Source organism: Phocoena phocoena, chromosome 11 (genome assembly GCF_963924675.1).
Source record: "Phocoena phocoena chromosome 11, mPhoPho1.1, whole genome shotgun sequence".
Lineage (NCBI taxonomy): Eukaryota > Metazoa > Chordata > Mammalia > Artiodactyla > Phocoenidae > Phocoena > Phocoena phocoena.
The window spans coordinates 1,481,665-1,507,584 of NC_089229.1; positions in this window are offsets into that span (position 1 = coordinate 1,481,665).

Sequence of the window (25,920 nt, forward strand, 5' to 3'; positions counted from 1 at the left end):
CTCTTTATTGTATGTCAACTGTATCTCAATAAAGCTGTAAAAGTAAAAATAAATTAAGAGGAGTCTTGATCAGGAAAACCACAAGCTCCTTTTTTGAAATGTTAGTAACATAAACCTGGTAAATCTAAATGCTATTTTTTCACGTTCATTTTTTTAAATTGAAGTATAGTTGATTTACAATGTTGTGTTAGTTTCAGGTGTACAGCACAGTAATTCAGGTATATATATATAACTGAATATATATACTTTTTCAGATTCTTTTCCCTTGTAGGTTATTACAAAATATTGAGTATAGTTGCCTGTGCTATATAGTAGGTCAAAATTTTAAAAGCAAAATAGAAAACGCATGTACGTAGAAAAATGTACACGAGGAAAATTATCGTAAGGAGAGTAAAAGTAACTGTCAAAGGTAAATTATCAAAAATAAAATTAAAACCATCCATGAGTCACCTTTCATGGGCGTCAGGTCCAGATGGCGCCTATGTATGTTTTCCAAAACTCACATTTAACAGATCAAGCCTCTTAGAACTTCCAAAAGAGATGGAAAGCTGTCTCGACAAGGTACTAAAACGATCGTACGTTACAACCAAAAAGGCTTAAATCTGAAATACAAGGATATCTCAGGTTTAGGGAATTGATTCATGTGCATTAACTGATCATAGAGAAAATAAAGCCTGTTACCCTCTTGATAAACACAAAATGCATTCCATAGATTGAATACCCATCTACTTTTTAAATGGTTTAACAGATTAATAATGCAAAGAATCTTCTTTAACTTGTTTATATGAATCTACCATAAACCGGCAGCAAACGCTCTCATTAACACTGAGAATCAGTAGTGTTTCCACATTGAATGTAGGGGACATTCTATCACGGTTGCTCTTTATGCTGCCGCTGCTTTTAAATTCAGAGCAGTTATCCCCACAATGTGCATCTCTTTATGCACTTCTATGCCCCAGAATCTAAGCACCGAGGGACTTGCTGCACTCAGTGTCTGCAGGACCTCGAATACAGACTGACATCAAATACATGCGCCTTAAGAAACTGTAGGGGATGAACAAGAAATAAGACTCTGGTAATCACGGCTACTTACACGCTTCAGGGAGGGAGTCTTCGATGCAAGAAAACAAGCTGGAGGTATTAAAAAAGAAGAAGTCTTTAAGATGTATAATTATTTACAGATGGAATGAGAGTAAATGGAAAACCTGATCGAATGAAATGGAAACGACCAGAATTATTTCAAGAGTACTGAAGGTGGCCAGGTATCAGACCAAAATACCCCAACCAATAGCTTTATTATATGCCTACAAGAACTAAGTAGAACATGTTGTGTATCTACCACGTTCATGTTAACAATGGAAAACTCAGACTATCCAGAAAAAATATATGTACGTGAAATGCAATGTATAGATTTAAGAAAGTTATAAGCATTATTGAAAAGTCATAAAAGAAGGCCTGTCTGAAAGGGGAGATAAACTATGCTTTTGTTGGGGAGACTTGCTACTGTCAGGATACAAATTCTTCCCAAATGACTGTATAAAGTTAATGCAATTTCAATCAAAGTCCCAATTTCATGTCTTGTGAAATTTAATCTTAAAATATATATGAAGTAGAAAGTTGGCAAGTCTTACCATGACAGTATAGGTAAAGGACAATGCAGTGAAGTTTCCAATCAGAGATCAGGCAAAATTACACAACAGTGAATTCAAAATATAATGTATTAGGGCTTCCCTGGTGGTGCAGTGGTTGAGAGTCCGCCTGCCGATGCAGGGGACATGGGTTCGTGCCCCGGTCCGGGAGGATCCCACATGCCGCAGAGCGGCTGGGCCCGTGAGCCATGGCCGCTGGGCCTGCGTGTCCGGAGCCTGTGCTCCGCAACGGGAGAGGCCACAGCAGTGAGAGGTCCGCGTACCACAAAAAAAAAAAAAAAAAAAAAAAAAAAATATATATATATATATATATATAATGTATTAGCACAAGGGTAAAAATAGAAATGTAATAGAAAAAAGAATAATAAAATCCAGAGAAAGGCCGAAGCATATGTGAGAATTTGGCATGTGACAAAGGTTGCACTGACAAATAGCACTGAAATCACAGTTTTCATAAATTATTCTGAGACCATTACAGTCTATCGGGGAAGAGTAAAGACAGGTAACTACCACAAGCGATAAATAACACAAAATCACATGTAGAACTCAGATGTTGCAATCCAAGACAGATTTGTCAACATGAAAATTAAAATATCTGATAGGAATGACATTGTTTCCAATGTATCAGGAGATACACAGAAGAGGGCAGTAGTGGGAAATGGGCGAGAATGTGGGTGAGCAATTCATGGGAGAAAAAGATGGATTTCGCTAAATAGGGGAAGCGGTGGGCCTCGGCTGGAAACTGAGGTGAGGGGAGCCTGCAGGAGGTAGAGCCCAGCCCGCCCTGGTGGCGAGGTCTAGGAACCACGCTTTTGGTGAGAAAGCTCACAGGCCAAGCCTTCCCAGAGGCAGCCTGACGGCATCCTTCCGATTTAAACGTGCATTCTCCTTGCTCCAGGGAAGATGCACCCCGTGAGCCAAGACACAGACCAAAATGTCACTGTGACAGCGTGTTTACAAGGAAAACCACAGAAGCACGTCCGTGTCCATCAGCAGGGAAGCTGTTGCTCACGGAGCGCGATGCTACCATCACATACCAAAGGGCAGATCTCTGCACACGAGGAAAGATCCTAAAATGCGGCACAAAAGTGTAAAACGGGGACAGCAGAACAAGACAAGCTGGCTGAAGTCATGTACTTTCCAGGAGATGTGGGTCCATCCATCTGTGTGCATTCCTGTCTTCACCTGCATGTCTGTGGGGCTGCAAGGGCACAGTCAGCGTCCACGCCTGCTGGTGTCAGGATGGGAGGGCGTCACTCTTCACCGTTGGTCTCGTCTAAGGTTTTACTCATGGTTTTAAAAACACAAAGAGGATGGAAGATGAGTTAGGGGAAATCATTGTACCTGGTGCAGAGGTATGAATATTTTTTAAGTGGAAGAAGGGTGAGATGAAGGAGAAAACAGGTAAAGGTGGGGGAGAAGGTCGGAGGGAGAGGAATGAAACAGAGAAAGGAGGACCCACCGCCAGGATCAGAAAGGGCAGGGAAGAGCTGACCTTCACCAAGGCGACCTTCACCTGCTGCTCTGCTGTGAGGTCCCTCCAAGCTGGTCTTTGAGCCTCCGAAGGCAGATTGCCTGGTCAGGACAAGCTTTGCTGGCCTTACTGGAGTCCCCTGCCCCATTCCTCCCCCTACCCTCGCCCCTGTGGAGTCAGCAGTGTTCAGAGCTGCTTCCTGGATGCATCGTGAGTACCTGCCAAGGAGCGCAGGTGTGTTTACCTGTAGCCACTGTGAACTGAAAAAAAAAAAAAAGCACAACCTAAAATTTGAGAATTATGTTTTATTCAGGATATTACTGGGGACTATATCCCGGGAGACAGCCTCTCCAGTAGCCCTGAAAGACAGTGCCAAAGAGGTAAGGGGGGAACCAGGACACACAGGAGTTTCCGTGGGGAAAAAAAAATGTGGTCAAACATCAAACGATTACTGCTAATCCCAAAAAACAGACATCTCAGGTTAATGACCTTAGTGCTTTTCTACGTATGGGAAGATGCAAAAGTCTGGGCTCATTGAAATCATTCCTTTGATCTGCACCCTAACTCCCCAGGGCCAGCATTTTGTTTTTCTCCACCCTGAATCCCCTCAGGGTGCACCGTAGGGGCAGCTTCAGTGTCTGAGGGCTTGATGGCCACAACATCCTTTGTTTACTGAAATGGCAGGGGGCATATGATGTAATTTGCTGTGTGTGTGTGCGTGTCTGAGTGTGTGCACAGCTGCTTGTGTGTTTACCAACATTCGTGGCATTGTTCCCCATTTTGCCTGTGTCCCTGGTGAGTGTCCAGTCTGGTCCTTCGGGTGTGCTTCTGTTCCAACATGAGAGGTAGAGAGTCAAGGTCACGGCCTGCTTTGGTTGGAGGGGCTCATTGCAGGCAGTGACGTCCCCCAGAGGAGGGCCCCCATGCTTGTACTAGGAATACGGGTCCCAGCCGGCAAGCCGCACAAGCACATCCCACGTCCAGAGAGCTGCCTGCCAGGGTGCACACAGGTGATACTGTCGGAGAACAGGGGTTCGTCCTGCTCCAAGGGCCCACAGCCTCCCAGCACCCAGCTCCCTGGCCCCGGACCATGGCCAAGCCGTGCTTTGTCCATGGGTATGGACAAAGGCCTTCAAAGTTACAGGTTGACTTGCCCAATCAATAATGGTGCAGGGAAATAATTAAAACTGTCAGATTTAGAAAGTATTAGAGGTACTTAGAGCTTTCTGCCAACCATGGAAAACAGGGATTAATGGTGTTATCTGGAGCACTTCTAAGTTACAGAGCAAGTTCTCAAAGTCTTCCTCTGACGCTCATTTGCAGAGGAGGGTCCACATGAAGGGTCTCAGAGCAAACTGCTGCAGTCCATTAACCCCCAGCGCAGCTGCCTCCCCACTCAGAGCTAGGGACGCCTTCCAGAAGAGGCTGTAAAATGAAAAGGCCCTTAGAGCACTCACAGCGTGTCATCCCCGGGGGTTCGGCTACAAAAGATGACCCCGTGTGGGGAGAACAGAACTCAGAGGGGCTGGAGCCCCATGCAGAGGCCCCGAGGGACTCACATCTGGCCACAGGATGGGCTTTGGCACAGCTGGACTGGCTAGCCAGGAGGGGGTGCAGGGCTGGCTGAGACTGGGGGGGTGTTGGGGAGACCCGGCCGCTGCTGGGCACAGGGAAGGGGCAGTGTCCAGGCTGGAGTGAGGACTCTCCCGAGGACGGGGTCTCTGCCCTCGCGTCCTGCCAGGACCCAGCCCCGCTCAGCCTGCCCCTTCTCTGGTGAATTTCTCAGCATCCCTCCCACAGAGGCCCCCCTTCCTGTCACTCTGCCTTTAACACCCCTTTCCCTTCACACCTTTCTCTTCATTTCAGCATTTCTATTGAAAGAAGTTCCCTGAGACCCAGAGGGTGGGAGTCCCTGGGCCAAGGGGCAGAGGCGACTGAGAGAAAATGACCACACTATTGGGACAGTCACTGCCTGCGGAGACGCCCACTCTGAAGCTGAAAGTCCAGACAGAAGGGGCTCATTGACAGAGGCTGAGAATCCTCATAGCACAAAGTAGGGTGTGAACTTGGGGCGTGGCCACGTGGTCCATCCACAACTCCCCAAATCCCCCGCTGGGTGCGGGTGATGTGGGCTGGGTGTGAGGCCACAGAAGCACATCAATTACCTCCTCGGCTTCAAAGAGCTTGGCCAGACCTGGCCGATTCTGGGGGGGACACTGGGGAACTTGCCATTGGGGTGACAAGACCCTGACCATGAACAGCGGCTGCTGGGTGTGGGCAGGTGCCAGGGATGGAAGCAGAGGCACCTGTGGTCAGTCCACCACGCCCTCTCCCCCTGCTGTCGGCATCTCCCCACCCCTGGCCCATGCAGGTCTTGGAACTACCTCCCTGCCTCCCTGGTGGCCTGTGAGTTTCCCCTGCTCGCCCCCGTGCTTTGTACAAGCCTCTCTAACCCCCAGTATGAAGCCGATTTACTGGGGACCGTGACAGTCACCGCACAGGCAGGGAAGCTCCTGCAGGACAGAGGCTGGCTCTCTCCTGCTCCTCTGTGGCTTCACGTGTGGAACACGGGGCAACACGCAGCAGCCACCCAGTCCTTCCCCGCAGAGCAAACGTGTCCTTCTTACGCCACGTGGGGTTATCCGTGGGCCTCAGGCTTACGAGGGACGCCCGTCTGTTTCTTATTTCTCTTGTATACATTGCTTCTACACACGGAAAACAAAATAAAGTATTCCACCAAGTTAACGGATTTTCTATATTTGTAAGAGAAATGTCTAAATACACTAGAAGGGCTACCTGCAGTGAGCGTTGAAAAACGTGTGCTACCTTGAGATTCCATATGTGTAGCCGCCCTCACATATGCTAGTCTCCGGGACGATGCTAATCTTGGGGCTGTCTGGATGCAGTGGGACAGCCGGTCCCTTGCTCGGGGCCTCAGATAACACACACCCTTATCTGGGACTCTGCCTGAGTCTGGGCCACAGTAGCCCTCAGAGGGCAAGTCTTCAGAGAAGGTGTGAGTACGGAGTGAGTCTGCCCACTGAAGGGGAAGGGTCCTGGAAGGTGGGCTGGTCTGAGGAACCATCAGATGCAGGGTTAGGTGTGGGAGACCGTGGCTGAGTTCTCAATGGGTGACTAACTTATGGAGAGACCCTAGGTAAGCATCATCAGGAAATAATGGTAACAATGATCACGGTGATGATGAAGACAAAGGTGATGATGATGATGGTGATGGTGGTGATGATGGTGATGGTGATGATGGTGATGGTGATGATTGTGGTGGTGATGATGGTGGTGATGGTGATGATGGTGGTGATGGTGATGATGGTGATGGTGATGGTGATGATGGTGATGATGGTGATGGTGATGATGGTGATGATGGTGATGGTGATGATGGTGGTGATGGTGATGATGGTGGTGATGGTGATGATGATGATGGTGATGATGGTGATGATGGTGATGGTGATGGTGATGATGGTGATGATGGTGATGATGGTGATGGTGGTGATGGTGATGGTGATGATGGTGATGATGGTGATGATGGTGATGGTGATGATGGTGATGGTGGTGATGGTGATGGTGATGATGGTGGTGGTGATGATGATGGTGATGATGGTGATGGTGATGGTGGTGATGATGGTGATGGTGGTGGTGATGGTGGTGATGGTGATGATGGTGATGATGGTGGTGATGGTGATGATGGTGATGGTGATGGTGATGATGGTGATGATGGTGATGATGGTGATGGTGATGATGGTGATGGTGATGATGGTGATGGTGATGATGGTGGTGGTGATGATGGTGGTGATGGTGATGATGGTGGTGGTGATGATAGTGTTGGTGATGACGAAGTTATATTTCCTGAGAAGTTATCCTGTGTTTTACCCCCACCAGCTTCTCTAACTCTCACAACTTCCTTCTTGACAACTGCTGGGCAGAACAGGAAGAGTACCCCACAAACAGCATCAGCGTGCTCTTTACTGAAAACATTCACCCCCGCTTCCTCAGACACGTTGGATGAGCTGCTGCTTCCTCTCAGGGTGCCGGGGGCTTGGGGCTGTGTTTGCAGAGTGAGAGCAGGCCAGGAGCAGTGGGTGCAGAAAGCCACATGGATGCACGGGACCAAGCCCAGGAATCCCTGTATGCCATGCACATGCTGGCCCATCACTCTGCCATCCCCCTGCCCCACCCCAGGTGATGCCTGTGACCCACCCCTGGCATCCAGGGGACATTCTGTGGTAGAGATCCCAAATGAGCTGTGGCCACAGAACTGACTGCTGGGAAAGCAGGGCCCAGGCTGTGCACAGACCTCAGAGCCTGGTCACCTCCCTGACGATGGAACAGATGCAACCAGTCTTGGGCCAGGGAGGGGGCTTGCTTCCTGGGCTCGGACCCAGCAGCTAATCACAGACAAATGGTCAGGAGGACCGTCCAAGTCATGTAACATCCTGCTCTCGGCTGTCCTCTGGATGCCATCTGCACTCCTGTACTGCCCTGACACTCTCGGCCACCGTCGCCCTGGCCTTGTCACCCCACTGCCCTGGCCCAGTCAGCCTTGTCCAGGCCCTGTCAGAGCCTGACACACAGGTCTCTGCAGGGAGCCAGCGACATCAACTGAGGTGCAGCCTGGAAGCCCCTTTGGGGAGGGTGGGTGACGTTAATGCCAGACCCCTGTCCACTCAACTGAGCCTCCTTTTCCTCATTTAAAAAATAAGATCATTAAAATAAAACTGCACAGAGATATTGGGAAAGAGAAATGGTGCCATGGAAGGTGAAGGACAGAATATGCCGGCCTTTCCTTAGGGTGCTGTTAGTCCCGTAACCTCATGCCACCCCAGGGTCCTGGCGGGAGGGGGCCTGAGGCTCACGCAGTGAGGCTGGAGACAGCGGTGTCACAGCACGGCCCCTGCAGCGTTTGTCCTGGATCTGCACTGGGCTCCTTCGACTTGGCCACAGTTCCTCTGCCTTCCAAATGCCCTGCAGGCTGAGACCCAAGTGTCCCAGATGGTGGTGGGGGGGCTGGGATTGGTGTCAGCCTGCCATCCCCCGACCTGGGCTCCAGCGCCTGCCCCACCTGCAAGGGGAGCTCCGCGGTGGGCTGGATGGAGACGCCCCTATTGGTGGTCTTGGGGGAGAGGCCAGCGCCTCCTCCTCCGTGTGGGTCTGGATCCCGGACCAGCCAGACTGTCAGTCACCTGCACCTGCACCCCCAGGGACTGGCCCAGTGAGACGGCGTCAGACTGTGATCTGGGCTTTGGGGAGGAGAGTCGGCTCCTCTCTCGGCCCCCAGGAGCCTGTGCAGACTTCCGGGAGCCTCAGATTGACCACCTGCACGGTTGGTTGTGAAGCTCTGTGCGGCAGCTGTCAGGCAACGGGCGTCAAGGGGTGGAGGGGTGGGAGGGACTAGCGCTGAGGAAGTGCTTGTTCTGGAGCCCGGAGCACAGAGAGGGCAGAGCCCTGGGACCACCCGGCCCGCCTCTCTTTTCACACCCAGACCAGGGCCCTGGCTGCTGTGGGCACTGGGCACGGGGTGGGGTCCCCCTCAGGTCCCTCCACCCCGACCCCCGAGCCCCACCCTCTTCTGATTCCGTACAGACGGTGGCTCCTTCCAGGGTGTCTCTGAGGTGAGCTCTGCATCCCCACCGAGCACAGGGCCTGGCCCAGAACAGGGCCACATGTCCTGTGGGCTCAGGGACAGAGTGGGAGCAGAGCCAGGGAGATGGGGCTCAGCCTGGGGAGCACCCTGCAGAGGGGGAGGGAGTGGGACGTTACTGGGAATAAGGCACCACTGAGATGGTGTCCCGGGTGCCCCGGGAGGTGTATGGCTCCTCTCATTGCACACAGACACACACACACACACACATCACACACACCATATACACACCACACACACACAGACACCCACGCACACACAGACACACAGACACGCACACACAGACACACATAGACACACACACGCACACACCATTTTACTAAACGAAATCGCATCACGCGTCCTAGGCTTTATTGTGCATCATTTACGGCACTTTTGTTGTAATCACGTACCTGTGGTTTGGGTGATGCTCTAACTGTGTAACAAATCGGGGTCCTACAGGGCTGTTTCTGATTCTCACTCTCTGCACACAGCCCACTGTCCGCATCGCCCCCTGGAGGCACTCAGGGCTGCTCTTAATTCTTGGGGATGGGTATTCAGGATGGGAAGGCTGGTTCCATGGTTTTGTGTATTTTTAATTTAAATATATTTTTCCAGATGGCTTTCCAGAAGAGCAGTTATAATTCACATCTCCCGCAATAATATGCAAATGTCCCTTCCTTCACATCCTCACCAGAAGGTGTTACCTTTTCAATTTTGGCCTAGCTGAGAGGTGAGAATTGATGTCTCCTGATTAAAATAATTTGAATTTTCTGGCTACTTGTGACTTTGTGTAACTTTTCCTACTATTTCTGGCCATTTGGGAACTTTCTAGTAAGCGCTTGTTCATATACTTTGCCTAATTTTCTCTTATTTGTTTTTTTAAAAATCAGTTGTAAAAGCTCTCTGTGTATTACAGCTGTGAACCCCCCACTGCTTTCCTATCATTTCTCTTTGGCGTCACCATCTCCTCATGCTACATATTTGTTAAAACATAGTCACACGTTTCTTTATGAATTTTTCTGTAATAGCTTCTTAGTTACCAATATTCATTAAAATATTTGCCTAATCCAGAGGTTACACATGTATTCACTTTCTTCTAAGATTTTATTCTTTCATATGTTAATATTTGCTGTATTTGCTATTTATTTCTGAATGTGAGATGAATTAGAAGCCCAGCTGATTTGCTTAATTATGAAAGCCTCTTTCCCAGTGTATAAATGCACCGACCTTTTACCCCCGGCCTGGGCTCCGTTCCTGGCCCACCCCATGCACTCATCTGCCATGGTTTTCATTCCAAATGTTTTACTATTTCTCAGGCAAGAGTCCCCTCAATCTTCTTTTCCACAGTTTCTTGGTTACTTTTAGACATGTATCTTGTTATAGGAATTTAAGCTTATTTTATGCAAACTACACACTAACACACAGAAACACACTGGAATTCTATTTGGAATTACATTAGAGTTTTATATTAATCTGTGGAGAATTGATATTTTCTGTTGTATTTTGTCTTTCCAACCAATAACCAAGGATTCCTCTGTGAATAGTCGTGTCTTCCTTTCCTTCCTCCACGAACCTTTAATGATTCTTCACTAGGGTCCTGGCAGACTCGGGTCCCCAGGTCCCCGTTGCTGCTCCCTGACCTCCTCTCCGTGGGCGCTCATTCCTGGGATCGGGGAGGAGCTGAGATGCTCGGGGGGCTGGCACCCCGCTCCCCATCCAGGGCGGGCAGCCTTCCCTTAGGGGAACTTCACTCCCTGTAGAGCCGGCAAGCCGGGGCCTCCCTCACCCTCTCCTTCAAGCATCCACTGTGCTCAGAGCTGGGGACACACAGGTGTGTACACATGGTTTTTTCCTTGCAAGAAATAGTTCAACGTTTAGGCCAAGACAAAAGACAAGAGACGGATGATCTCACGGCATGCGACACGCACGGAGGAAGTGACTTCTACGGGCCTCTGTGCTGGCAGCTGGGGACACAGGTGAGGAGCAGACACTGTCCCACTGAGCAGGGGGAAGGGGCCCGGGGCGTGGCCACGTGATCACACGATGGCAGCCTGGGAAGCAGGGCAGGACAGAGCCAGAAAGAGGGTCGGGGGCAGAAGGATGTAGAAGTTCATCTGTGGGAGTGCAGAGCCCCGGCTCCAGGCTATGGGCTAGCAGAAATCCATCCCGAGGGGCATCTGCAGCCACAGGAAGAGAGGAAGCCAGCCCGAGAAGAAGCTCGGAGAGCGGCTCAGGCCACCAGCTTGAGCCTAAGGGGCATCTGAGGGCAGGGACGCTGCTCTGTCCTGTCCTGGTAACTCACGCGCCCTCCTTGTGGGGCTCCAGACATCAGCTCCCCTATGGGCTTTAATAGTGGGACACTAGGAGGTCTTGGTGAGTGTTCACCTTGGTGTGAACGCCTAGCCTCATCTCCAGGAGGCGTGCCTGGCTGAGTCCCATGGGAGGAGGGGCCGATCGGGAGGCGGCCCCCCTGCCTGCAGGTGGCGCGAGTCCAGAGGGCGGAGGGGGCCGTCCACCAGCTCTGGGCTCCCCAGCTTCCCACAGGCAGAGCAGCTGTCAGCCCGATTGATCATGAAGCCGTCCATCTGCCTCCTGAAAGATAAATTCCAGCATTCCTGAGGTTTCTATTTCACTTAACTAAAGCTGAAAACGGAGAAGGAACAATTAAACGCAACCCGAGGCAACCCCAAATAAGATCCATCAGAAGCCTCACATCCAATCCCGATGGCACATTCATCAAAATGTCAGTTATTCCAAATGCGGTTTTGTCTTATTAATGCTAATTTCTTCCATGGAAAGCCTAGTGATTTTACCATTCAGTGGTTACCAGGGAACTGGAAGAAACTCTATGCATCTTAATTCAGCAGGTTGCCTTATTTACTGTCAGCTTACTTATAGCCCACTGACAATTTCCTCACTTCTTGGCTTTGGGATCCCTCACCTACGGCGGGGCTGGTCCCACGAGGTATGGGCCACAGCAAGTCAGCTCACGGTCTTTCTGTCCCCTCCCTTCCCTTCCCTGTGTGTGATGTAGGAACCTCGAGAATGGTTGGCCAACCAGTCCAACAGCACATGGCACATCTGGCTGAAGTCACTCTGCATCCCCTATGGGACGTCTGCTGTGCATGGGCACAGGACCAACTCACATGGACAGTCCTTCCCTCAAGATCCCTGGGCCCGGAAATGCCATCTCCCCTCCTCCATCAGCCTTTACTCTTCCGGGCACTGGGCCCCCGAGAGGGAAGAGGCAGCATGTGCATCGTGGGGGGATGGGCAGGTCAGAGGCTGTGTGGTCACGACCTGGTGGCACTGAGTCTGGAGCATCGGGGCCCACCGATCCCCTCTCTTCCCTGAAACAGAGCTCTCCCCGTGGCCGCTCATGAATCCAGCAGCTCTTTTTAAGTAACATGTTTGGAAATGATCTGAGAAGTCAGAAATCAAGAGCCTTTTTGACAGAAATGCATAATGAATGGCCAGTCGGCAGATCTGGAGAAAATATGGTCGACAAAGAGACAAACAATGGACGAACAGCAAGAGATGAGATAGATGCTGGAACCAGTAGGTACCTCTGGACGAGGCGGGGAGGTGTGCTTGTTTTGGTGCCGCTAGATACTTTGTAAACCATCCTTCACATTAAAATGTTCAGGAAATGAAAGTTAAATGGAACTGGGTTAATCTGTTTCTTCCTCAGTTGACAGTCCCCGAGGGGACCCGGTACCCACTTTCCTGGTGGTTTCTCCTACCCTGCGTCCGGCTCTCTGGATGTGTGTGCCAGGTGGAGGTGTGTGCCAGGTATCAGCTCAGGTGTGAGCCACACCCTGACGAGCACCTGCTCCAGGGTCAGGCCGGGACAGACTCTGGGGTGGGGGGATAACGGACCAAGCAGGTGACCAGAGCTCACAGGAGCGCTGGAATCAAGGCTGCCTGGCCCAGGTGCTTGGGAGGGCCACCCAGAAGCAGGTACTTAAAGGTCAGGTTATTTATATCTGTGGTTAGTGGGCCCCAAGCAGGTGGAGCATCAAAGATCTGTGTGGCTGTCCGGGGGTGTGTGCACAGGCTGTAACTGGAGGTCATGTTCGGTCAGATGGACTGGACAGGAGAAACCGTTCTTGATAGCGGAAAGCACAGGAAAAGGCCCGCAAGAAAGCACAAGGAAGAAGGGAGACACAGCGGGCTCTGAAGGCGGCTGCACAAATCATCACACAAATCACGGAGCTGGGCAGGCTTCCACTGGGGAAACTCTGCTCGCTTCCTTGCGGCTCTGACTTCCTTCCAGAAGGAAGGAGATGCTACTAGATCAGTTGCTATTCATTATTGTTATAAATCAATGAATCGTTTCATATCATTAATAGAAATCAATGTATTAAATTCATTTCCTGTTTTCTTCACGTGTCTTCCTGTGAACTCTTCCAACCAAACATAAATAAAACCATAGAGAATAAATAGTATAAAAACATGCTTTGCCAATCATTGCCTTTAACAAAATTTTTAAATCGTCCATATTTGTTTCTGATTATGGTTTTTGAAAACAAATTATTATAGCTGTAAGAGAAACTCCTTCTGCACCTCTACCATTCCAGTCCCTTCCCTCCCCAGAGGTAAGCTTGAGGCAGGGATTGCATCCTTTCACCTTCTTCCACCTCCTCCCGCTATTGGCCTGGAATAGAGATGCGATTGCTGGAACACCAGCAGCCATCTTGGAATGTGAGGCAACCTTGAGACCAGAAGCTATTCAAAAAAGATGGTGGGGCAGAAAAATAATGGAAGCCCATAATTCTCATGTCACCATGAAGCCACACGCAAGCCCTGGATTTTTGGCTTTTGACTTAATAATTCTATAAGAGAAAATAGTTTCTTGTTTTATTTAATCTGCTTTTACATGAACTGGTTTCTGTGCAGTGCTGCTGAATTTATTTCTAACCAAAGCAGCCACACTCCTGAGTCAGGTGTCCATCAGTGTTCCCATCCTTTCACTCACTAGGTGGGCACATATCCCTAAACAATATGTAACGTCATCCTGCTTGTCTTACACTTTATACAATGGTATTTTGTAGTACAAATCGTATTTTTTTTTTTTTTGCGGTACGCGGGCCTCTCACTGCTGTGGCCTCTCCCGTTGTGGAGCACAGGCTCTGGACGCGCAGGCTCAGCGGCCATGACTCACGGGCCCAGCCGCTCCACGGCATGTGGAATCCTCCCGGACCGGGGCACGAACCCGTGTCCCCCGCATTGGCAGGTGGACTCTCAACCACTGAGCCAGCAGGGAAGCCCTATTCAATGGTATTTTGTAGTACAAATCGTTCTGTACCTTCTCACTCAACATGGTTTTGGAAACTCATCCGTATTGATAGTTTGCTCACTTTACTGTCGAATAGTATACCCACGTCGTACTAATGAATATTTAGATTAATTCAAGAAAGATTTTGTCACTAAAAGCAGCACTGCATTGGCATTCTTGCTGGCATTTTCCTTTTGCGTGTGGTCACAACCCTCCCCGGGTAGAAGTTTGGAAGAGGATTTCTGGGTCACCCGCTTGCAGAAGCTCTTGTGAACTTCCCATCTCTGTGGATTTCCTCACTCACCCGTTCTCACAGCCCTGCTGTTTACACTTTGGACAAGCCGAAGGGTGTGATTTCATATTTGATTGCCTGCATTTTTATTTTCCTGATTACCGTTAAGTTCAGAATTTTTTAAATGTCATTGGCCTTTATTTTTTCCCTTCCTGTGAAATGTCTGTTCGTCTCCTTTGCCCGGTGCTTTTTTTCAGTTGTTTGTCTTCACCTTAATTCCTTGTAAGGTTTTTGGTGCTCTGAGCATCACCGTACCAGCCACGTGTACTGCAGTGTCTCCTGCAGGTCTGTGGCTTGTCTTTTCAGCTTTGTACGGCCTCTTATTTCCCAGAGACGTAGTTTAGTGTAATGGAATGAATCAGCCACTTCCTCTATCACTTGGGCTCCTTTGGTCTTGACACAGCTTCTTCTGACTCAAGGTCATGAAGATCTAATGCCATATTTTCTTTTAAACGTCTTTAAATATTAGTTTAAAAAATTAGGTCTGTAACCCATTTGGGATTTCATTTCATTTTTGATGAAACTTAAAGAGCAATTTTATTTTTTCTATTGAGGAACCCGTCATCCAGCACATCGTCACCTGCCCATCCTTCCCTTGGGTCTGTGGTGTCACTCTGTCCCACGTTCACTCCATGTGGCCTGCATCTCTCTTTGTGCTCTCTTTCCTGCCTTTAAGGGCTTTTTATGTCCCTCAGTGATTTATATATATATTTATGTTTCCACCAAAAGAGTCTTACAAATCTTCTTTTACGTCTTTGCACAGGGAGCTAACAAATAGAGAAAACTAGACCTTGGACTTAACAGCCGTCAACAGTTTGAGCCCTAAAAGCAAACAACCAACAACCATACACGAGGAATGAGCTCCTTTCTGTCCCTTTGGGCGTATCGGCCTTCGAGGAAAGCCCCTGGATAAAGGGCCAAATGCTAAGAGATGCTGAGACCCTCCTTGGGCTGACAGAGTGCCACGGCCACTCCTGCAGGGAGAGCCCCTACCTCTGCCAGGCTCCAGGGGACCAGTTCCCTAAAGTATCTCCCGAGGCCGATGTCCCACTGTACGGGGGTGATCCCGGGTGGGGACTGACTTTTCCCATCACCCACACCGTGGCGGGTTGACACCGCAACCTCTGGGTCCTTTGACAGCTGATCAGCTGATGACGGTCCACCTTCTCACGCTAAGTTTGGGTGGAGGAGAGGGTCCTGAGCAGAGCGGTACGAGTAGAAATCAGTAGATGCTTTGGACTGGCTGCTGGCTGAATGGATGCGTTCATTCCAGGGACAAACATGCACTGAGCTCCTCACATGTACCTACTTCCAGGGGCAGGGGTCACACTGACCTCTGGCCTCACGTCCCTGTAGCCCAGCACGCGGCCACGTGCCGGGCATTGCCCTTTGCAGATGGATGGGTGGTGGAGGGGCTGCGTCCCTGCGTCCCGCTCTCCGTGTGTGAGTATCAAAGGGTTAGGCAGGCACACAGCACATTCTGGTCTTGAACGTGTACAGAAATCTGTACAGGAGGATGTGACCCCTGCCTGCCTCCGAGGTCCCTGGGGGCCTCCCTGGTGCTCCTGAGTTTCTGTGGCACACTCCTCGATGTGATTTCGCACAAGATGAGAGATGCTTCCTAAAGCACAGGACTGAGGGTCCAGCCAGGGGCGGATGCAGGAGAAGGTCCAGGCCACCGGTGCTGCTCAAACACACATACAGGCCGGCTTCCTGGTTAAAGGGACCGGTGGGTGCACCAACCCTGCCAAGTGCAAGGGAACTTTGCCAAAGGCCAGAGCACCCCGTTCTCTCTCTCCCTGGTTCTTTGGTGCTGGCAAGACCACCCAGCCCTGGGGCTACAGGGCAGCATCTCTAAGATGGAAGGGTAGAGCCCATGCCCAGAGGGAAGCAGCCATCCAGAGACACCAGAAGCTGCTGTCCTGGCCTGAGGAACCTCTCAGCCCTTGGGAGCCATGCCATTGGACCCAAGTCAGGGCCTCCGAGCTCTCACTGAGGCTGCATATGTTGTCATCTCATTCTGCCCCTGGGCTCAGAATTCCACCCCCCTCCCTGGGTGCTGCCCACAGACGCCCCTCCCCGCTGAGGACAGCAGGTATTTGCTCCAGAACTTCCAGCTAAACTTCCGCCCTCTGCTTCTGGTTTGGAATTTTCCCGAGAAGCTGGGAGCGGGGGGTAGGGTGAGCAAAGAAACAGACCATGTCTCCACTCAGTCTTTCCAGTAGCTTGCATCTCCTCACCAGCGCGCATGCCCAGCAGGCCCTCCTGCCTTTGCTTCTAATTTGTCACCTTGCGGACTTTCCCCCATGATTGTCTGAGTTATTTTGCTAATTAGAAGAATCTGCCTTCGCTGGGTGGCGTCTGGATGCTCCCAGGGGAATCGCAGGTGCACCCGGTCACCCCTGGCTGGGGCACATGGGGTCCGCGGCTCCCAGGCTAATTCTCAGCGGGGTTCGGAACAAAACTGAAATCCCCGCTGAAATGGCAGGAAACGTGGTCTTTTCATCTTTTCCTGTCCAGTCCCCTCCCCCGCCCTTTATTATGTTTATGGAGAAAAAAGGTCCACGTGCTTTGAGCAAATGTCCTTTCTACTATTCCCATGGAAAAATGGGGAAAAGTGCTTAAAATGATAGACCTCGCTCTTTTCTAACAGAAAATTGACTTACTGAGGAAAATGAAATCTGAATTTTCTGAAGAAATGTCGACAACCAGGCAATTTTGTGAACGTGGGTCATCTGGGGATGAGAGGGAGGTTTGGCTGAAGCCCTCAGCATCGTGGCTCGTAAAAGGGTCTGACTTCTTCCAATTAGCTCAATAAATAAGCAATTTTATGCTTTCTCTCAAAAAAATGTTTCAGATACTCAGTCTGAAGGCTGAGATGTAGTGGGCATGGTTATCTACATGCACAGATGGGACCTGGTAAAGACGCTCAGGAGGTTTAGCTTGTAGGATATTAGGGATAAATTCTGTGCAGTTCTGTTTTCTGAGCTACCTGAGAGGAAGACCAACTAGGGCCCAGGGCAGTCGCTCGTCACATGGGAGGCATCTCCAGGAGAAGCACTTTGGGGGCTACAACCAGAGTGTGCAAACCGGGAGAGCAGGGTCTGGGAGCTTGGCTGGCTCCTAGCCTGGCTGAGGGCACAGAGAGCTTGATGTTGATTCAGGGCAGGTTCTGAAGTTAGCTAGAAGAGGAGACAGATGATCTGAGTGGGCCAGAGGAAGACGTTCCTGATCGAGAGCTGGTGGAGTGAGTGTTGTAGTCCGGATGTATTGAGGCCAAGGAAGAGCATCCCAGGCGCAGGGCAGCCCTGGGGGGAGCCCTACGGTGGCCAGGACAGCAGGGAGGCTGGGGCACAGACACAGAGCTCCCCTCCCTCACCTGTCCTCCCCTCCCCCTCCCTCACCTGTCCTCACCTTCCAGAGCTGAGCTGTCTTCTCAGGCCTCGCCACATACAGCTCATGGATATGATCCTCTCTGATGAACTTTTTTTTCTTCAGATAAGAAATATTTGCTGTCAAGTCTTAATTTACATTTTGTGGGGGAGAAGCCCAGTTGTTCAGCTAGTCTGTAATGAGATATGTTGTCCCCTGCAGTGCATTTGCATTTGCAAAAGTCTTCTAAATGTTCCAGGCCAAGAACGAGCATCTTGGTGTGGGCGTTACGGGTGTGGGTGGAGGGTAGAGAGCAGATGGGGCAGCGGGACATCCGGATCCGGGCATGCTGGGGACACACGGGGCTCCGGGTCAGAAGCCAGCCGACTGGCCTGCGGGGCTCCAAGGAGGGGGTGTGGGCAGTAAGGCTGCTGACTCCCAGCGGCCAAGCAGGACGCTGCTGCGGGGCCCCAGGGAGGGCCCCGGGCCTGCGTTCCTGCCCTGGAGTGCAGGGGGCGGGGGTGGCATCCAGACCGGCTGGGACAGGCCCCCAACAGGCTCAGCACAGCTGGGGGGAGTCCTTTTGTGAGTCACCGGTGCATTTTAGTTAAGAATAAAGGAGGGGAATTTGCTAGATGCACTGGCGGGTGCCCTCGTCCACACGCAAGTGCATACGTGTGCACACACGAACACACACACACGTGAGAGCACACACACATGCCCACACACGCACACACGAGCACACACACACACACAGCTTCACGGAGGGCCTGGCTTTCTGCTTTTGCTCTGCTTTCCTAGTGGCGCTGCGTTCCTTCGCACCGAGCGCTCCATCCTGTCCAGGGAAGAAGGTACGGAAGGGCCAGGGGCCAGTCTGGCCTCCATCCCCCCTTCCCGTGCAGCAGGGGAGGTGTCTTGGTGAATTCCGGAAGGAGGCTGCCAGGGCGGGGGCTGCTGGGAATTTTGGGAGGAGTGGCAGGAAGTGGGGCCTCGCACACAGGAGAATCACACTTGTCACCTACCACAGGCACCTGTGGCCCCAGGAGGACGTGGTTCCCACCCAGGGGCACGGGACATCCTGAGCTCTGGCGGGTGCAACTCTGCAAGCTTTGGTTTCGTCCTCATAGTGGGGCAACAGTCCCTTCTTTCCTGAGGACATGAGGAGACGAGTGTGATCTCCATGGTGATAGACGTCAACCTCCTGGCCCAGGACAGCCACTGACCAACTGGGGTCAACGTGGAGGTTCCCAATTTCCAATATCCACCTGGACTCCCAGATCCCTGGCTCTGGTGGGAGACCGCCACCTAGGATCGTGGCAGGGGGACCCAGCTGGTGGCCACGCAGCATCCACTGGCCCACCTCCATCAGCTGGGTGAAGCGATGTATTAAAAAGTCCCACAAGGGACGCACGCCCTTTCCTTAGACATGGCAGATAAGTGGCCTGCTGCTGGGACCCAGCTCTCCCTCAGTGCCACACGGGGCCACACCTGCAGTGGGGCTGGAGTGCGGGTGGCGCTGTCAGCACAGTTAGGACGGGACCTCAAGCCATTTCTCCCATTGGCTCCGTAACCATAAAGCTGACATGGTGATTTCTGTCTGCAGCTCTCACGTCTCACTGCCCAACAGGCACCAGGCTCCAGGACAGGAGACGGGCTATTTATCTGCCACATGAAGTCCCCCAGAGGCCCCCGACAGAGAGACCCCATGCCCAGATGTGTGTGTTTTAGCGAAGCCTCGATCCTCTCTAGGGTGAAGACACCGCACCCCTCTTTGAAGGAGTCTCCCCAGGCAGGCTTGGGTTTCTCATGGGGGATGGATGTGGTGACGCAGCCCTACCTGACCCCCTGATCCCCAGGCTCAGGGCAGGGGAGGGGTCTCGGGCACAAAGGAACAAAAGACAGCCTTTTCCTCTAGTTGGGTCTCCTCTGCCAGCTTTGCTGACTGGTCTCTGGAGTTTTCAGCAGAAAAGGGAATCTCAGGCTTAGCAAGGAGAAGGCGTCGGGCTGCTTGTGCAGGAACCACGATTAATCCCCTCACCAGTGTGTAGGGCTGCCTGGTGTTCTCGGAGAGACGCTTCCCCTGGATCGGGGGAGGAGTCTTCCCCTGCAGCGTGAGGGGTCAGGAATCTCTGGGGCTTGGTTCCCTTCTTCTCTTGTCTGGGGGGCATGAGACACCCAGTCACTCGCTGTGCTGCTCTCCGAGCCCTGGGGTCCCGGCCTGCAGCTTACCTGCTAACAGAGTCCCTGCTTGGTTATCTCCTGCTCCATTTCCAGAGTTTCTATTCCTGTTTAGCAGCAAGGAGCAGGAAGAATCTGGGCCGCACCATCTTTTCTGAACCACAAGTCCACACACTTTTTAAATTGACATTATATGTGTAGAGGTTAAACTCCATCACTTAAAGTATACAATTCGGTGGTTTTTAGCACATTCACAGAGTTGGACTGTCCTTACCACTATCTAATTCCAGGCTATTTTCACCGTGAAAAACAATCCCCATGCTCTTTAGCAGTCACCCCACCTCTAAGCCCCTCCCTAAGCTGGGTGCTGGGGCTACAGCTCAGGAGAGGGCTGAGCTCACCTCCAGGAATCCAGAGTCACGTCAGAGATGGGGATGCGGGGAGCAGACAAGTTAGCACCAAACACTCCGTAATTATGATTGTTGTAAATGACGTCCAAGAAAACGAAAAGACAGCAGCACCCGGGGGAGGCCATACTGACAGGGCTGGCCAAGGGGCAGGTTCTCTAGGGTGGGGGCGTGTAGTACGGGTCCGGCTGTGTTGCTGTGACACACACATGCACACATGCACACAAGCCTAGGGGCTGTGGAGACATTTCCCTGTCCTCTGGGGGAGCTCCCTCCAGGGTGGACCAGGTGGAAACCAACAGCACCACATTGGCTTGTGTATCAAGGGTGCTGGGCATTGAAGCAGCCTCTGAAGGCCTCCCTGGGCCAGTCCCGGAGGAGAGACCAGAGGCTGCCAGCACGGGGGAACGTGTGCGTCCTGGTCAGGTGGCCTCTGAAGGACAGGCATCGGCTGTGATTCTGTGCCAGGGCCAGGACGAGGTAAGGCACGGAGGTGCCCACATGCCCTCGCCTCACTCCCATCCAAGGACCACCTGTGGTCTGGAGAAAGTAAGACTCTCTCCTCATCCTGAAGTTTCACCTTTGATTTCTAGACGTCGGTCATCGCAGGAAATGTTACCTCTGTGGCCTGATGACATTGATTGGGGAAAAGCAGCATCTATTCCAGAGTAGAAAATAGAAGCACCCAAGGAAGTGGGAACTTCAGGTTTTCCTTCCAGGGAAAGGGACCCACTGCTGCCAGAGAAGAGAACACAACGCACACCACGCTGGTCTGTGAAGGGCTGGACGTCCAGGCTCCGCAGGGACTCACGGAGGGGCAGGTGAGCGGATGCAGCCTCCCAGGCATGGACAGCAGAAGATCATCAAGAGAGAAACCCTCCCTCCAGCCACCAACCTCCAGCCCCTGCGGGTCTCCTGTGGAGGAGAAGACGGACGGGGGTGGTGGGGGTGGGACCCACATCTCCACGTCTGGCACAGCCTCTGCACCTGTGGGGAACGCAGATTCCAAACAGTAAATAGTACTAAGTGATTAGCGTAAATGCTTGTGAGCTGAACAGGAAAGCCGTTCATCATCTCAAATACTTCCCTTGAGGTCCATATGCATTCGACAGCATTCATCTTTATCCTTCTGCACTGTAGCGGCCAATCAAAGAGTCAGCTAATCTTCCTGACTACGAAACCATCGACTAAAACATTTTCATACCATGCAAATTTTCAAGATTTATCATCTCCGGTACCCACATCTTAGAGTGCATTAGGTTGGTGCTATCAATTTTCATAATAGGCTTCCTAGCTAAAATCTGGATCAACGTCACTGGGTTTTTAAAATTTTCATTACTAGACTCCCTGAAAACACAATATCCCATGAAGAAAGCATACTTCTCTCATTGAAAGAGGGAATGACGGTGCCGGCGGCTGGCTGGGATTTTTATTCTCCCTCTTAGAGTTTTCACGTCCTCTCTCTCCTGGTGACTTGGCTGACCTGAATTTCCCACACCTGCATCTATGGGATTCAACGTCTTTTCTGTGCTTTGAGACGTTAAATGAATCTACTGATACCTTAGAGTTGTTTTCTTATAATTCCCAGGAAAACAAGTGTTCGTTTTCAAGAGACTTGCAGGTCTGCCTTCACCGGGGGGATTGGTGGAGGCCTGCACGTCAGACTGTCTGTAAGGACCTTGACCGAGGGACGCATCGCTGCCTCTTCCTGGGGACGGTGTGGCTCTGCATGGCTCCCACTTTCTGGGCATCCATGATGGGGTCCGGGCGTGGAATGCCCCCATCCTTGAGAGGAGATCAAGCAGAATTTGACGGAGGTGCATCCTTGGACAGGGGCCCAGCAGGAGAGGCGGGTCCCCACCCGTGGAAGCCTAGGACTTTCCTGATGAGGTCAGACAACAAATTTTCCCGGATGGACGCAACACAAATTGTTAGGGATACGACAAAAACAAGAAGACAAAACCAAAACCAAAACCACACTGGTCTCCAGCAAGAGGGTTTCCCACCCAAAGGCCTTCTTTGGACAAGATGTGAGCAGCCAGGTGACGACCTACCTCACCGCCCACCCCTCGCAGCGGTCCCACCCTGCAGGATTGGCATTTCTGGAATCTGGCTCTGCGTGCCCAGGTATCTGGAGATGTGTAGACAGGCACTCAGAGGAGTGTGTGTGGCGGAGAGGTGTCCTTCGTACGTCCAGTACTCACGGCACTAGAACAGGAAAGCATTAACCCCGCTCACCAGAAGGGTGTGGCACAGTTAGATGCCTCATGTACGTCCCCCAGTCTTGGTTCCCAGGGAGGTCTGTCACCCTTACATCTTGTATCCAGGGCTCATAGTTACAGGGAGGCGAGAGGGAGGCCCAGGATGCAGGACCGCTCGGGGTCAAGAAGGAGGCCACTCAGGGGGGCCTCCCGGGCAGGTGAGGGCACCGCGTGATTGAAGTCACACAGACGCCCTTACGGGGTCGGCAGGTAGACCAGAAGCCTCATCTGTGGGTTTCCTTCTGCCATGTCCACGAGTGGCTCAGTGTCTCTGCAGTGTCACCCAGGGTGAGAAGTTCCCCAGCAACGTGACCACGGACCGGCCAGCACTTCCTTCCGTGTGTCTACCGCTGATGTCCCCAAACGTCCCGCCAGCGGGCGCTGTCACGTGTCACAGATGGGCAGACCGTCATGGCGGCTTTGCCCTCCCCATTGGGCTGGCGATGGAGCCCCTGCCTGGAGACTTCCACCCTGACGTTCGCATGTGCCACCCACACATGCTAATGGTACTTCCCCAGCCAAGGACAGAGGGGAATCTGCCTGGCTCGGTTCATTTTTATTAATGATAGCATCACATGTGCGACATACTTTGTTCAAAACTTCAGCAGCCAAGCAGAAGAAACTCCTGGAAACGCGCAGCATCTTTCACAGACGCGTGAGCGATCATTTCCCTCCTACAGAGGCCGCGCGTCTTTATGAGCAGCGTGTATAGGGTTTCTCCATACTTAATCCTTTTAAATGGCCCCAGGGGACCAACCTAGTGCCTGGGGCCCTCCCAATGCTGCCAGATTAATTGGGAATATCACTCACACTTCATCCCCAAGCCTGGCGACGATCAGAAAACTTAACCCAAGAAAATAAAAGGACAAACACCGGGCAGTAGAGGCAGTGATGAAGTACTGAGTTTTGCGGGTTGTGACTTAAGAAATGCCACCTCCTACCTGGCCAGCCTGGAGTCAGCCAAGAGGAGGACGCCGGAGAGCTCACACTCATTTATCGCAGGCAGACCCCAGTCGGCTCTCAAGGTCATTGAGATCACTGAGGAAACAGGAAGCCTCTGCCTCCCAGGGGCACACTGTTAGATTCTCATACAGATCTTGTGTTCTCATTTTTCCAAAAAGCAAAGAACAGACCTTGTGAATCAAAATATTCCCTTTCTCCCCGAAGCCAGGGCCAGGGCCTAGCCTGGGGAGGTGAGGGCGGGACCTCAGCACAAAGTCCAGGGACAGATCTGACCAGGCCGGTGTGGGAAGGCAGAGTCAGTTTGGGGAGGGGGTTGGGAGGCTGAGCCTTGCAGGGTTTGACGGAGGGAAGGACACTCCTGCCGCATGTCCTGGGGTCAAGTCTCCAAGCCATGTCTGCGTAGACGGAAAGAGACCTGCCTCACGTGGCCCCCAAACTGGCTCCTGGTTAATATGTCAGCTCTGCACAGCTCCAGAATGTGCCGGAAATTACCCCGTTTATGGAAGCTACAGTCCTACCGAAGTCCCCTTAGGGAACGAGGTGGCAGAGAGAGGGTTGGAACCGTGTTTCCTTAAAACGCAGCCCGTGCTCTGTGCTCTGGCCAGCTGCTATCTACTTTTAATTGATTACAAAGGTAAAGCCGAGCCTCCCTGGAGGTGCCCTGGGCATCGGGGCCATCCCTTTGCTTAGATAATCACTTAGATGCAAACATGGGAGAAGGTGTCTGTCAGTAACCGGAAACTCTGGGCCTTACTCCGAACAGGGCACCCTTTAACGAAGATGGGTTCACCCCGCACCCCAGGAAAGCCTGGCTTCTCCTCACGCTGGGGACCCTCAAGGTCCTGGTGAGCCCCTTCCTTCTTCAAGGGGACACCTTGTAGTTGCAGAGGTTCGGGCCCCATCGGAAATGTCTAATGCGATCTGAGCTTCCCAGCTGCCGAAACGATCTCAGGTCATAGTCAGCCAAAGGCACTTCTCCGCAGCCCACAAGCTTCGGGAAACTCATGGAGGCTGGGGGATGTTGCAGAGAAGACAAGTAAAGCAGTCGAAGGCTTTGGACCCCGGTCAGCTCCCAACGCCCACCCGCCACCTGCGCCTCCTGGGAGGGGTTTCCTTGTTCAGGTTTGGTGTCAAGCTGCTTCACCCGCCCCCCCCCCCAGAGGAGTTGACTTAACTCCCTGGACCTCAGTTTCCTCATCTTTAAAACGGAGAATCATACGCTTTCCTTCTGGGGTTCTGGTGTCGATTACACGAGACTGAATACGGACGCGTCTGACTTCACGTGAGCTCGGTCGGTGCTGTGTCCTCACGTGCTTGGCCCCCGTTAGGTTCTTATGGACTGGAAATGCTGCTCTGTGGGATGGGCCAGGCTGGGGAGGGAGAAAGGAGGAGGCTGGGCCAGTCTTTGTCCACAAGTCAAGAGCTTACAAAGTCCCCTGTGCTTCCCCCAAACACATTGATACTGTGAGGGGGGGGGAACCGAACGCCTGTGTCCCCCCAGAATCCATATGTGGAAACTCCACTGCCCAGTGTGACGGCCTTAGGAGGCGGGGCCTTTGGGGGGTGCTGTGTCATGCAGGTGGGGCCCCCATGAAGGGGATCAGTGTCCTTATAAAGGAGCCTCCAAGGAGCTCAGCTGTTCTCCTGCCACTCGAAGATACAGGAAGTCAAGTCTGCACCTGGAAGAGGGTCCTCACCAGAACCAGCCATGCTGGACCCTCATCTTGGACTTCCAGCCTTCAGAACTCTTTAAGGCCCCCTCCCCTGTCAGCGCTATTTTCTTCCAGCGCCCAGACTAAGATGGCTTGGGGTGAATGCACCATTATCAGTTACAACCAGTTCACAGGTGAACACGTCCATCCGGGGTTGGGGGGGCAGAGACAAAGAGTCAGTGCACGTCCTTCGCTGCCCGGGTTGGTGAGTGTCCCGCCACGTGGGCACTGAACCCCTTCCCCACACTGAGCAGCCCGGCTCCACGCCCCGCACTCCAGAGGGCTCCGAGGCTCCCCAGAGGTCAGGGGCAGGACGGCCATGGGGTCAGAGCTCTGGCAGGAGGGATGGGCAGGCCACAGACTCTGTCCTTGAGGCTGGCTCTGCAGCCACCCAGGGGTGCAGGGAGCAGCTGTTGGCCAGGAACATCACATTGCCGTCCACGAGGGGACCAGGGCTGGGAAAGCTCCTCGGCACCTGTGCCACTTGGTGCTTTGCTATTCTGGCTCTTGTAGGCTTGGTTGAAACCCAGCAGTTTCTTTTTGGATGTGGTGGCTGATATATTATCCAATTGGTGGCTTGAGGTTTTCCTCTCGGGGTCCCCAGTTCTGTCTGCATCACTGCAAATGCTCTGACCCACACTAGGAGGAGGTGGGGTCACGGTGGGAGGCGCTGTTAGTAGAAGTTGTTACTATCGCACA